This window comes from Anas platyrhynchos, chromosome 23 (genome assembly GCF_047663525.1).
Source record: "Anas platyrhynchos isolate ZD024472 breed Pekin duck chromosome 23, IASCAAS_PekinDuck_T2T, whole genome shotgun sequence".
Classification (NCBI taxonomy): Eukaryota; Metazoa; Chordata; class Aves; order Anseriformes; family Anatidae; genus Anas; species Anas platyrhynchos.
This window is the reverse complement of record NC_092609.1, coordinates 2,444,342-2,454,853: the sequence shown is the minus strand read 5'-3', so window position 1 is coordinate 2,454,853 and position 10,512 is coordinate 2,444,342. Positions and strand designations below refer to the sequence as shown.

The 10,512-nt window shown below is 41.8% G+C and overlaps 1 long non-coding RNA gene across 1 annotated transcript in view; it reads left to right on the top strand.

Moving 5' to 3' along the window:
- Positions 1-10,512, top strand: part of LOC119713503 (uncharacterized) — a 151,686-nt gene that overhangs the window by 83,903 nt on the left and 57,271 nt on the right. The window lies entirely within an intron of this gene.

Genomic DNA, 10,512 nt, shown 5'->3' with positions numbered 1-10,512 from the left:
ACTCAGGAATTGATACTGACAAGAAGCAAGCACCACTGGTGGAGGAATGGGGAAGTTTGCAGGAGGTCTGGGATAAAACAGGTGGTCAGGGCTGGTGATACAGATGTTTCAGTTTCTGCCAATTACCATTTAATCTGTATGGAAGGGATGGGTTTAGAGCACCGGTATAGGTAATTCTAAGTCCATGAGTCATAGCTGTGTTATAAGCACAAAGTGCATCCTATTCTGCCCCTTCTATCCGTATTAATAATGTTTGCTATCGGTTCATGTGACAGATACCTAAATAAAAGGGCCTGTAGACAAGTGAGCCATCAAGGTGATTTCTGCCAAATAATATCCTAAATGTCTATGCTAAAAACTCATTGCATTAATTTAGCCAGTTGTAATATAATAGTACTGTGTTCTTCTCAAGGCCACAGCTATCAGTATAGAGCTGCTTTATAGAAGAATAACTTTTCATATGCTTAGAATAGGTATTGCAGAGCACATAGAACTAGAATGGATCATGCTATATACTGCAGTGCATGAATATATATTAGTGATACCCATTACACAATAATAGATATATTATTCATTTATTACATTCATTTATAAATAAATAATCATTTCAGTGTAAATCTACAGGACAATTTTTACTGCCTTAACCGGGTAAAAAATGTTCATACTTCTAATAGAAATAGTTTTGCAATAAAATGTATATCTCAAGTCTCAGGTATGTGTTAAGAAGTTCTGATTTTTTGAACTTTGAAATCATAAATGCCCACTTTCCCCTTAGAATAAGAACACTTTCTAAATCTGCAGACATTCTGCAGACAGACTGGGAACTTCCAACAAGCAGACTCTGAACTTTCTCTAAGAACAGTTAATAACATTTTATGTCCACTGCTAATTGCAATAAAGGTGTAGAACTGTCAGGTGAATAGTAAAACTTGATTCTAAGACAAGAGAATCTTTGTCTTTATTTTGTTTAGCCATTATAGAGAGGCAAAGTGATTTTAAAATGGATGTCAAATGCTGCTGGCTAGAAGCAGGAGAGCTTCATGACTCTTTGTATTTGCTTTGCAGAGATTCAGGTTATTGAGGCTGTATTCAGAATTACCTGTCCTATAATCCCCTGTGCTAACATCGCACCCCAAACGCATTGTTCTGGCTTCAGTTGCTCCGAGGGATGTTGGGCTGCATGCACCAACAAAAACCCTATGTGTAGCTTTCCTTGCCACCTTGCTTGTGGGTCTTCCCTCAGCATTTGTGTTTTATTTATATTATTATTCTATTTCTATATTTTCTGTATATTCTATATTATTTATTATTATTCTGTTCAACAGTCTGTTGAAGGCTATGGCCTCTGCTTTGGCAGTTGCGTGACTTATTTACAAGGGGTGTGGAAATGTAAAATAATCCTTCACAAGAGTAAGTTTAGACCAGACTCGTTGCCTGGCCTCCAAGCCTGCTCCAAGATGTGTATATGCATGTGCGTTTACTGTGTTTTTCCTAAATAACATTGGGTTTGAATGGTTTCTACAGGGGCTGGAGAGCTCCTGGAAGAGTTTAGTGGCAGGAAGAGGGTCTGGGAGAGGAAAAGGACATCTGTTTGCCAGCTCTGGTAACAGGACTCAAACCTTTCCTCTGCTGTAGGACTGGAACTTGGGAGTTTTGGTGAGCTGCAGCAACAATGTCATAATTCAGGTCAATATTAATATTTTCTCCCCTGCTAGTGTAACAGCATTAATTTTAGCTGGCACTGTGCTCTGACAAAGGACATTTTTGTAGACTTCCCTATCTCTCCCCATTGTGACCGCAACCTGACACTCCTGGGACAGAAATGCTTTGGTGGCAACTTCCTTGGGGCACTATAGCCAGGAGCCAGAGCTGATTTTGCTCTAAGGAAAAGGGCATACCATGCCAAACCATGTCGCCACCCTGGGTTATGAAAGAGTGCTTCAGGCAAGGAATTCATAAAGTGTCCTCACTAATGGTACGGACATACCCCTGACAAGTTGATCATTTCAGTTGCAGAGAACAGCTTTCTGTGTAATTTAATTGGTAATTTTTTACACAAGTGCTATCTGCTTAATTAAAAGAGGGAAACGGAAAAGGGGGAAATTTGTATGACCCACTAAGGGTCATACAAATCCTGCCTGTGTGAGATTAAATCTTGTATTAAAAGCAAAAAGATGGTAAACGCTGGGGCACTAGGTTGAGCTGTGCTACTGCCTTGTCCTAAATCTAGGTCACTTTGAACTAGGTGTGCAAACATGTTAATGCACCTAAGAGGAATTTTCAGGCGTGTGTAAACAATGCAGGTATGTGTTTCCCCTGCGCTTCAGTGGATATAAGCTCAGCCAGGGCAGTAAGGAACACCCATGCAACTCCTACAGCCAGGGTCAAGAAGTTGAGAGATGTTAACTCGGTTTTTCCACGTATCTCCATTTGTTCTGTTCTGCTTTTGCCCCATCTAACCCTGGGAGAGCTTCAGCGAACAGCTCAGTAGCTCTGCTTCTTACTACAGAGCAGTGTCCACATCCTGTTCCTCCTGGGAAGGCTTTCAGGGAAAGAATGTGGTATTTCGCACTCAGCTGTCACCAGACCAACCATGGGTCTATTGCTTCAGCTCAAACAGTAACCTGCCTTCCACCTTCCTCCATTTTCTTTTCCCAGAGCTTCAACCCAAGCCAGCTTGCAGGTTATTTTTCTCTGACATACAAACAAAACCATGTGGCTTTTGCATCTGCCTTCCAGCCCTGTGCTCCTGTTTGCTTCCTCTGTCTCTTTGCAGCTGCATTCCAGTCTCCCCACAACCTGCATCTCCGTGCCAGCCGCAGGCCCTTCCCCTCCATTTCCAGAGCTGATCCAAAACCCATTGAAGTCAACAGAAGACCTTCTATTGCTTTCCAGAGCCTTTGGATCAGCTTTACAGTTCCTCTTTAAAACCTGATCTTTACATAAAGTATTTTCTTGTGTGTGTCTCTGTTGTCTCACACAAGGTGAATTATCCTCGTTTTCCTCAGCTACCAGTCTTCCGTGTTTTGTCCTTCCTTTCTGGGTTTCTGTTGAAAGACATAATCAGATTAGGCTGCTAATCAGAGTATTTGAACATTCACCTCCCTTCTAGCTTATAGTTGCCTGCTCCTCGGCTTATGTGCAGCACTTGGCTATGTTTCCAGGCTTTAACATAAAGTAAAATGCTTTCAGCAGTTCAGAAACTAACAGCATCAGCTGAGATATTTCTTGAGTGACTCTAGCTAGATCACCGTCTTTCATCTGATTCATTGTATGAAACCTCATTACAAACTTTTTACATCTCTCATCCTGTGTGCCTTGGAGAAGTTAGACATATATGGTATGCTCCAAGTATTAAGCCTCTTCCTTCTTTCCTTCCCTTTTTTTCAAAATAAATGATGAAAAAGGTTACATCAACTTCCTTTTAAATCTCTTTGTTAGCTACATTTTGCTTAATTCTCTTGCACCAGGATAATGTGGTATATATAGCAGCAGTCTAATACAGACTGTAGGTAGCCAAGTCAAGGTACATGATATAAGGTGATTTTCCTAAAGGCTAATACTTTTCAGAAAACACACAACCCCATTTCTGGCTGTGCTATGTGTTATACAGTTGTGGGCATGTGTATGAGCTGTTTAATGTTCTCTGCCTGCACAACATGAGTGGCAATGCAAATCATTGCAAATTAAGCACCATGGCCTTAGTTCCTTTTGCTTTTTTATTGTTTATTCTTGTAGTACCTAAGGCCTAGCTCAATTTTGCCAAGGTTTTGGGGAATCCTGCATGATACAGCATGGTATCTACAAAAGCATCCATCTGGGTCTAGGCACAAGGGCAAAGAGTAGCTCAACTCTTTGAGCTGGGTTTTAGAAGAGAGAAGACATCACCCAAGGCTGTGGGTAGGCTTTTTAGGCTATGTTAGATCTGTACAAGGCAATGCATGTGCATGACAAAGAATAGGATGCACACCATAGACCTACATTGTCTGGACCTCATTTCTGCCCATCCTCTCCCTCCTTCACCCCACAATATTCATGGAGGGCCTTGCACCTGCCTGCCACCCCGGCTCTGCCACAATCAGGCCTTTCAGCTCAGCTCCTTCCCTCCTGGGGAAGCTGGAGAAAGGCAAGACACACAGCTTTTTTTTTTTTTTTTTTTTTTTTTTTTTTTTTTCTGGCAAACAAATAAAGGCGCAGCAGAGCTATTTTACCTGGATGACCTGTCCTGGTGCCTCCAGTCTGATGGACTCCAGTTGCTTCCCACACACAGAGTACATAGTGAACATTTTATTGAGTCATCTCATCTCTGCACTTGAGGCAAAAACACGAACAAAGAAGCAACTGTCCAACCTGAGCTAGCCCTGCAGCAGGAGGTTTTTCCTGGCATAGGAAACTTGATGTAGTTACCGACAAAAAGCTCCCAGTGTGGACATGGCTGTCCACCAGCCAAGCTGTGCTTTGGACCAGCAGAGTAAAGATGCCTTCTGCTCGAGTGAAACAAGCTGGAGTATGGCTATGGTGTGTCTGCATTAGGATGCCATGTCTAGCAGAGGGTATCTTTACCCCAATTAACATCTTTATGTGACATAGACAACGTAGTGAAGGTAGTCAAGGCTTTGAGAGCAACTGTGGCTTCTCTATCTGTAGCCCAAGCTGCCGCCTTGGCTTGGTCTGCTGCCTCAAAAAACAGTGAGTGGGTTTGGTTCATTTTTAATGAACTTTTTAAGGCCCTGATCCTGCCAAAGAATTTCCCCCAAAACACCTTTAGGCTTCGCTGGCCTTCAACATGCAGGTTTTGCATCCCAATGGTTTGAGAAATGGCTTCAAAAGACACAAAGCAGGCAAAAATCGAACCCATTAATGACCTCTTTGAAGCCAATCTGCTCTCTGTGACCTCAGCGACGTTACAGCGAGCAGTTAGGTGTGCAGCACCTCCAGACAAATACAGGCTGGCTGAATCCCTGCCACAACCCACTTAATGCAAGCAAAAAAGAGGAGACACGTGGAAATAAGTGCTTGGCAAGTTCTCTACATCCCACAGTCATGCTCATTGCACAACGAGAGACACCGTGACCTGCAGCGAACAAGCACGTTCTTTTGTTGAGATGAAAGCGTGTGTGAGGTGGTAGCTGGGGGGGTAACCTGCAGGTTTACCCCATACCTTTGCAATAACTGTTGTACGTGCATGCTCTAAGGCTGCTGAGAAGGCAGGCTGGTGAGAAGGGAGCTGTCACATGCCAAGTTGCAGGCCATCTTCTGCTGACCGCCTCGTGGAAGTGCTTGCTGTGATGAATGCATCCCAAAGCAGCGTTTGCATTTTGTTTCCTGTGTTTACAGCTTCCTCCTTTTGCTTCCAGCTACTTGGTGAGTCGCAGCCCAAGAGAATGACCAGGCTGTCTGCCTAGACAGGACCTCCACCCACGTGGGTGAGGACCATAGCTTTCCCTAATTATCTCTAGCCATATTAGTCTAGGCTGAAAAGCATGTAAAGCAACAGACATGGCTGTGACTGACCCCAGATATTCTTTGACACCGTCCTTGCAAGGTTAATATTTTCCCATCTTACAGGTGGGAAAACGTGGGGCATAAAAATTGGGTTGTTTGTTGCAAGTCTGTCAAGTCTGGTGGCAACCTTATGGACCAGACATACACCTCTGGGCTTGTTTGAAACTGAGCTGCAACTTCTCAATGAGCTATCACACCCTGAGAGAGAAAAGGGACTTTGTTTACACTCAGGGCCAGATATTTCTCATCTTTTCTTTTTTTTTTTTTTTTTTTTTTTTTTTTTTTTGTATTGTATTGTTTTTATGTGAACGACCACACTGAAAACAACAAAGCCAAAAAAAGCACTGATGAGCTGCAGCATCTGTTGATATTTTGGCTACAGGGGCTCACAGTGCTTCAATGTGTTTCATTACTTCTTTTGTCCACATTAGATGAGCCTTGAAAATACTTATTTAGTATTGCTGACAATAGGCAACCCCTAATCAGTGCAGTAGGCTAACTCAAGAGGTAGAGCTATGCTGTATCCTTAAAGATGAATTCTGCTCTGTATCCATATCACCTCTTTTTACTTATTTAAACTGCTCTGCATACCACAGCTGTGCAAGCAGTGGCTGAACATTTTCTTAGCTAAGAGCATGCTAACAATGTGTTTGAAATGCTGTAGTATGTCAGGGAGTTTTGATCCCATTGCATTATGAGTGGGGTGTATGAAAAGTGTTACTTGTATAATGATGTTCACGTTGAGATGAGTCCCTGAAGTCATAGCAAAGTAGAGGGACAAGGCAGCTGGGGACTGAAAACCATGGCTTGTCGGGGGATTTACAGTGCAAGGGGTGAGGATGGTGCCAAAAGCCCTGTGTGATGAATGCGGATGTATCTTCCTTTGGAGAAGGGAGGACCATTACTAACGATGGCAAGATAGAAATTATAAATCAGCGTGTTTACCAGGGCCTCAGCCTGGTAGGCATGAGGCACACAGTGCCTGCCAGCTCACATGGTTTGTGATGAGTCTCAGCATATTTATTGTTTTCCTAAAATCTTGATCCCTGGAGTCATGTGAATAGGTCACAGTCTCAGTTTTCAGTGATTATTATTTTCCTTAAAAAGAAAGCAGTTTTCTAGGTCTCAGGGATCTGGGCAAATGCTTGAAAACATGAAGTTGAGCAACACAAACCTGAGAAAGCAAATAATAAGAATTCCAAATGACTTTTTTTTTTTTTTAAATCCATGTGTTTTTATGGGTTTGTTTTGTTTGTTTTCTTCTATTTTTTTTAGTCCTAACTGATGGTTTTGAACGCTTGTAGTTGGCAGTCTGAAGCCCTGATCTGAGCCATTCCCTTTTCCAAAGAGGCTGTGAGCCACGAAAAGACAAAAGGCGAATTAAAGCATATATTTAATCCTGCTTTACAGATGGCACGCTCTCCTGCTTTGGAGAGTTTGAGACTAGGGACTCAAGGTCTCATGGGTGGTCTGTAGCAGCATGAAGAACTGATTTCACATCTTCTAAGTCTCAGTCTCCCCTGCAGCAAAATAGGCCAGGTTCAGCACTCTACTAATGATGCTGTGTAGCTTCTGAGCAGCTCAAAGTGAGCCGTTCCTAAGGTAAAAAAAATAATAATAAAATATTGTGAATGGTCCTTGGTTGGGTATATGGGAGCAGAGCTCTGGTGATTTTGTCATGGAGGCATCAGTTCTAACAGGAATGTTCCTGGACCCCAAATGCAATTCAGTAGCAAGGGATCTCTGCCCACCAGCTACCCTCTTCTGATCAGGAACTCATTTTACATGTATCACGTTTCTCCTGCCATCCTCCCCACGCCCGTGAGAAGGACAGGCACTGAGCACAGAGGAGAAAGAGCAAAGGCAAAGCCTGGTGTGGCTGTTTACTTAACTTCACGCGCTATTGTCTTCCATCAGATAAGCCTGTGGCCGTATGGTGAAGCATTTCTAGATCCAGATCAGCCAGAAAAAGTGAGATCAGAGACTAGGACACAAACACCAGACCTCTCAGGTTTCTTCTGTCCCAGGTGTGTACCTGCCCCATCAAGTCATGTGATGGGGAACTGGTTGTGATTCTCGTGCAGAGATTGCCTTCTGGTTTCATCCTGCTCCAAGGTGTGCCTGCGACCTGTGTGTGGTTTCCAGCACCAGACCTGTCCCACTAGGCAGGGCGAACTGTGAAGGGGGATGGAGGAAAAAGCCCATCTGCCATACGGAGGTGGACAGCTGCCCTAAATCGGCAGAGATATGAGATACAGGAAGGGTACAAGAGAGGGATCAAGCCTGTAAGTGGCATTTTGGGTGCATGGGGCTTGGCAGGCAAGCTTTGTGTTCACTGTCCACATCTTTGGACAGAGGCAACTGCTTAATCCATCGTCCTCACCTATCATTACTCAGGTGTAACCGTCAGCTAACTCAAAACTCTCCGACTTGAGTTTGTTTTTCTTTCTAAGCTGGAACACGTCCAGTTTTTAATTGATATCATTCAGCCAAAACTTATTTACCACCTTTTCCTGGTTTCTGTGTGACTTTTGGCCTGTCTGAGTATTTTAATTGGAGGCAAAGTAAAGGCTGCTTTAAAATTACATTTGTACAGGAGGAGTTTTTAACCGTCCTGTTTAAAGAGGACATTTGCTGAGTGCCAACCCAAACGTACACAGGTACATTAAATAGAAAAGGTCCTTTCAAATTATTACCTGCAAAAGGTAAAATGCTGAAAATTAAAGCAAGTAAAATAAACTTCCAAATGCATTTAATTGAAAGTTAGTACACTTTGCAGAATAGTGTACATTTATTAGCTGAGTATTTTTGAGCTGTTAATCCACACTTTCCTGTTATTGTTGCTGTTCTGACACTCAGAAAACAATGAAAACTCTTATAAAAGAACAAACTTAGTAAAATAATTCCTAGGAATTCAGAAAACAGCAGTGATGTGCACTCCAGCTTAGCACAGCTCGCCAGCGCTGTATGAAATATTTCATGTTCAAAACGGCAGTAGTTCCAAGGTTAACACTGACAGGCACTTGCTGTAGGGCAGCTCTAGTTGTCAGGGTCTTTCCTTAGCAGCTCCTTGCTTTGGTTGACTTTTCCTATGCTGCCACTCTTCATCACTTCATTTATTTGAGGCTCTGACAGGACTGATAGGATCGGTAAAGATTCCCCAAATTCCCACACCATATCAATGTGCTGTTAGCAATTACTTAGGTTAGCAAACAGTGCCAGAGATATTAAGGTATTTGCTAATACCGTTCAAATATAGCCATTAAAGTGTTAATATAAATGTGAGATAAGAGCTAACCAATTCCTTTTTCACTGCCCCGACTCCATTCAAATGAAGCGATGGCTTTAAATGTCCATTGCTTTAGACAAGTAAGGAGAAGATGTATTGTGTATTTTGCTACAGAGCTATACCTCTTCCCTGTGTGCCACCAGCTGCAGGCATCACTGTCCCTAAACTGAGCCTTTCGTTGGCTTTGTAGTGCCAAGGATGAACATCCAGCACTTGTCTTCCGCACACAGCCAACATATTACTATTATTCACATTGGTACTGCTGCCTTCGGGTGTACAACTATGGGTTTAGCTCATGTGCACAAATGAAGGAAGAATACTAAAGCTAAATACTAAAATAAATCACACAAATTAAATTCTGCTGCATATTCGAACAAGTGGCCCCTCACCTGAGTCTTCATCGTGGATATATTGTGTATGTTCATTATCTTCACCTAGAGTCTTGACTTGTGCTTCCACATGTGCATAGAAAAGACAGAAAGAGAACAAGAAGAGGTATAGAGGAGATTACAAAATCTTTAAGTAAATAACCCGCGTAGACCCTGCTTTTGTGTGTGTGGCAATTTCTCTGGTGGGTTGAGTTAAACATTTCCAAGTGCCTTTCTTAAAATAAGTTTGGTAGACATTTTGGAGCTCTGATCTGATGCCTAGTAAAATTAATGCTTTTTTTTTTTTTTTTTCCCCTTTTTGTTTTCAAGCATAAAAATTTGGAAAGGGCATAGTAACCTTGGAAGCTTGCTAAAATACTAATCTGGAGCCAGACTTTTTATTTTTTTATTTTTTATTTTTTTTAAACTTCATAAAACTTTGGGGAAACATTTTTTTAATTTTTGTTTTCTTCAGAGCATCCTGGCCTTGGTCATTTCTGTGCAAAAAAGTGCCAGAATGCCTTAAGAAAAGCTGATTTTGCACTATTTCCAAGTTCGCTAGTGCTGTGAAGTAGTAAAAATTCATGAGAAAGAAATGTTACAAGATTTCTAGAATGAAAAGTTTGGGGATACAATTGCCCAATTCTTCTCTTAAAAAAGCACCCTAAATTTAAGAACTTTTGCTGGTTGTAGAACAGAGTACGAAATTGAATAAAAACCTTCTGTGTCTATTCACATTAAAGGTAAATGGTTTTACAAGAGATTCCAGGGCAAGTCCAAGAGGGATATGAATAAAAATGGGGAAGTGTAAAATGAAATTGTTTTATTGAATTGCAACATATTCTTGCTCTCTTCTATATATATAAAATCCACGGATTTATTTAATCATGATACCTTTTCATCTATTTGGTGTTCAAAAATGGAAGAAAACAAGAAAAAAAAAGTCTCTGCTTTCTGATTTTTGGAGGGTTTTGAGTTACTGATAGAAGGGGTTTGGTGTGCAGCTCCTGCAGCAGTGTGTGCCTGGTTCAACCCAAAATCTCACAGGACACTTGTGCTCCGAGGGAGCAGTTCCAAGTTGAACTGAGAGTTGACTTTTGTCTGCCGTTCTTCTTCGACCATGCAAGAACATACACAGAAATAAATTAAATAAAAATAAATAAATTAAATAAAAAGAGCCCAGGGCTAGTCATCTACTTCTAATCTCCCATAATACGCTTCTTGTTGAAGTACCTGGCTGATTTTAAATAATCCTGTGTTCTGGCAATCCACCTTTATCCCACGGAAAGGATAGCCCTCTTCCTAGAAGAATGAGTACTCTAATGCAGCATGCAAAATGCTGCCTGTGTT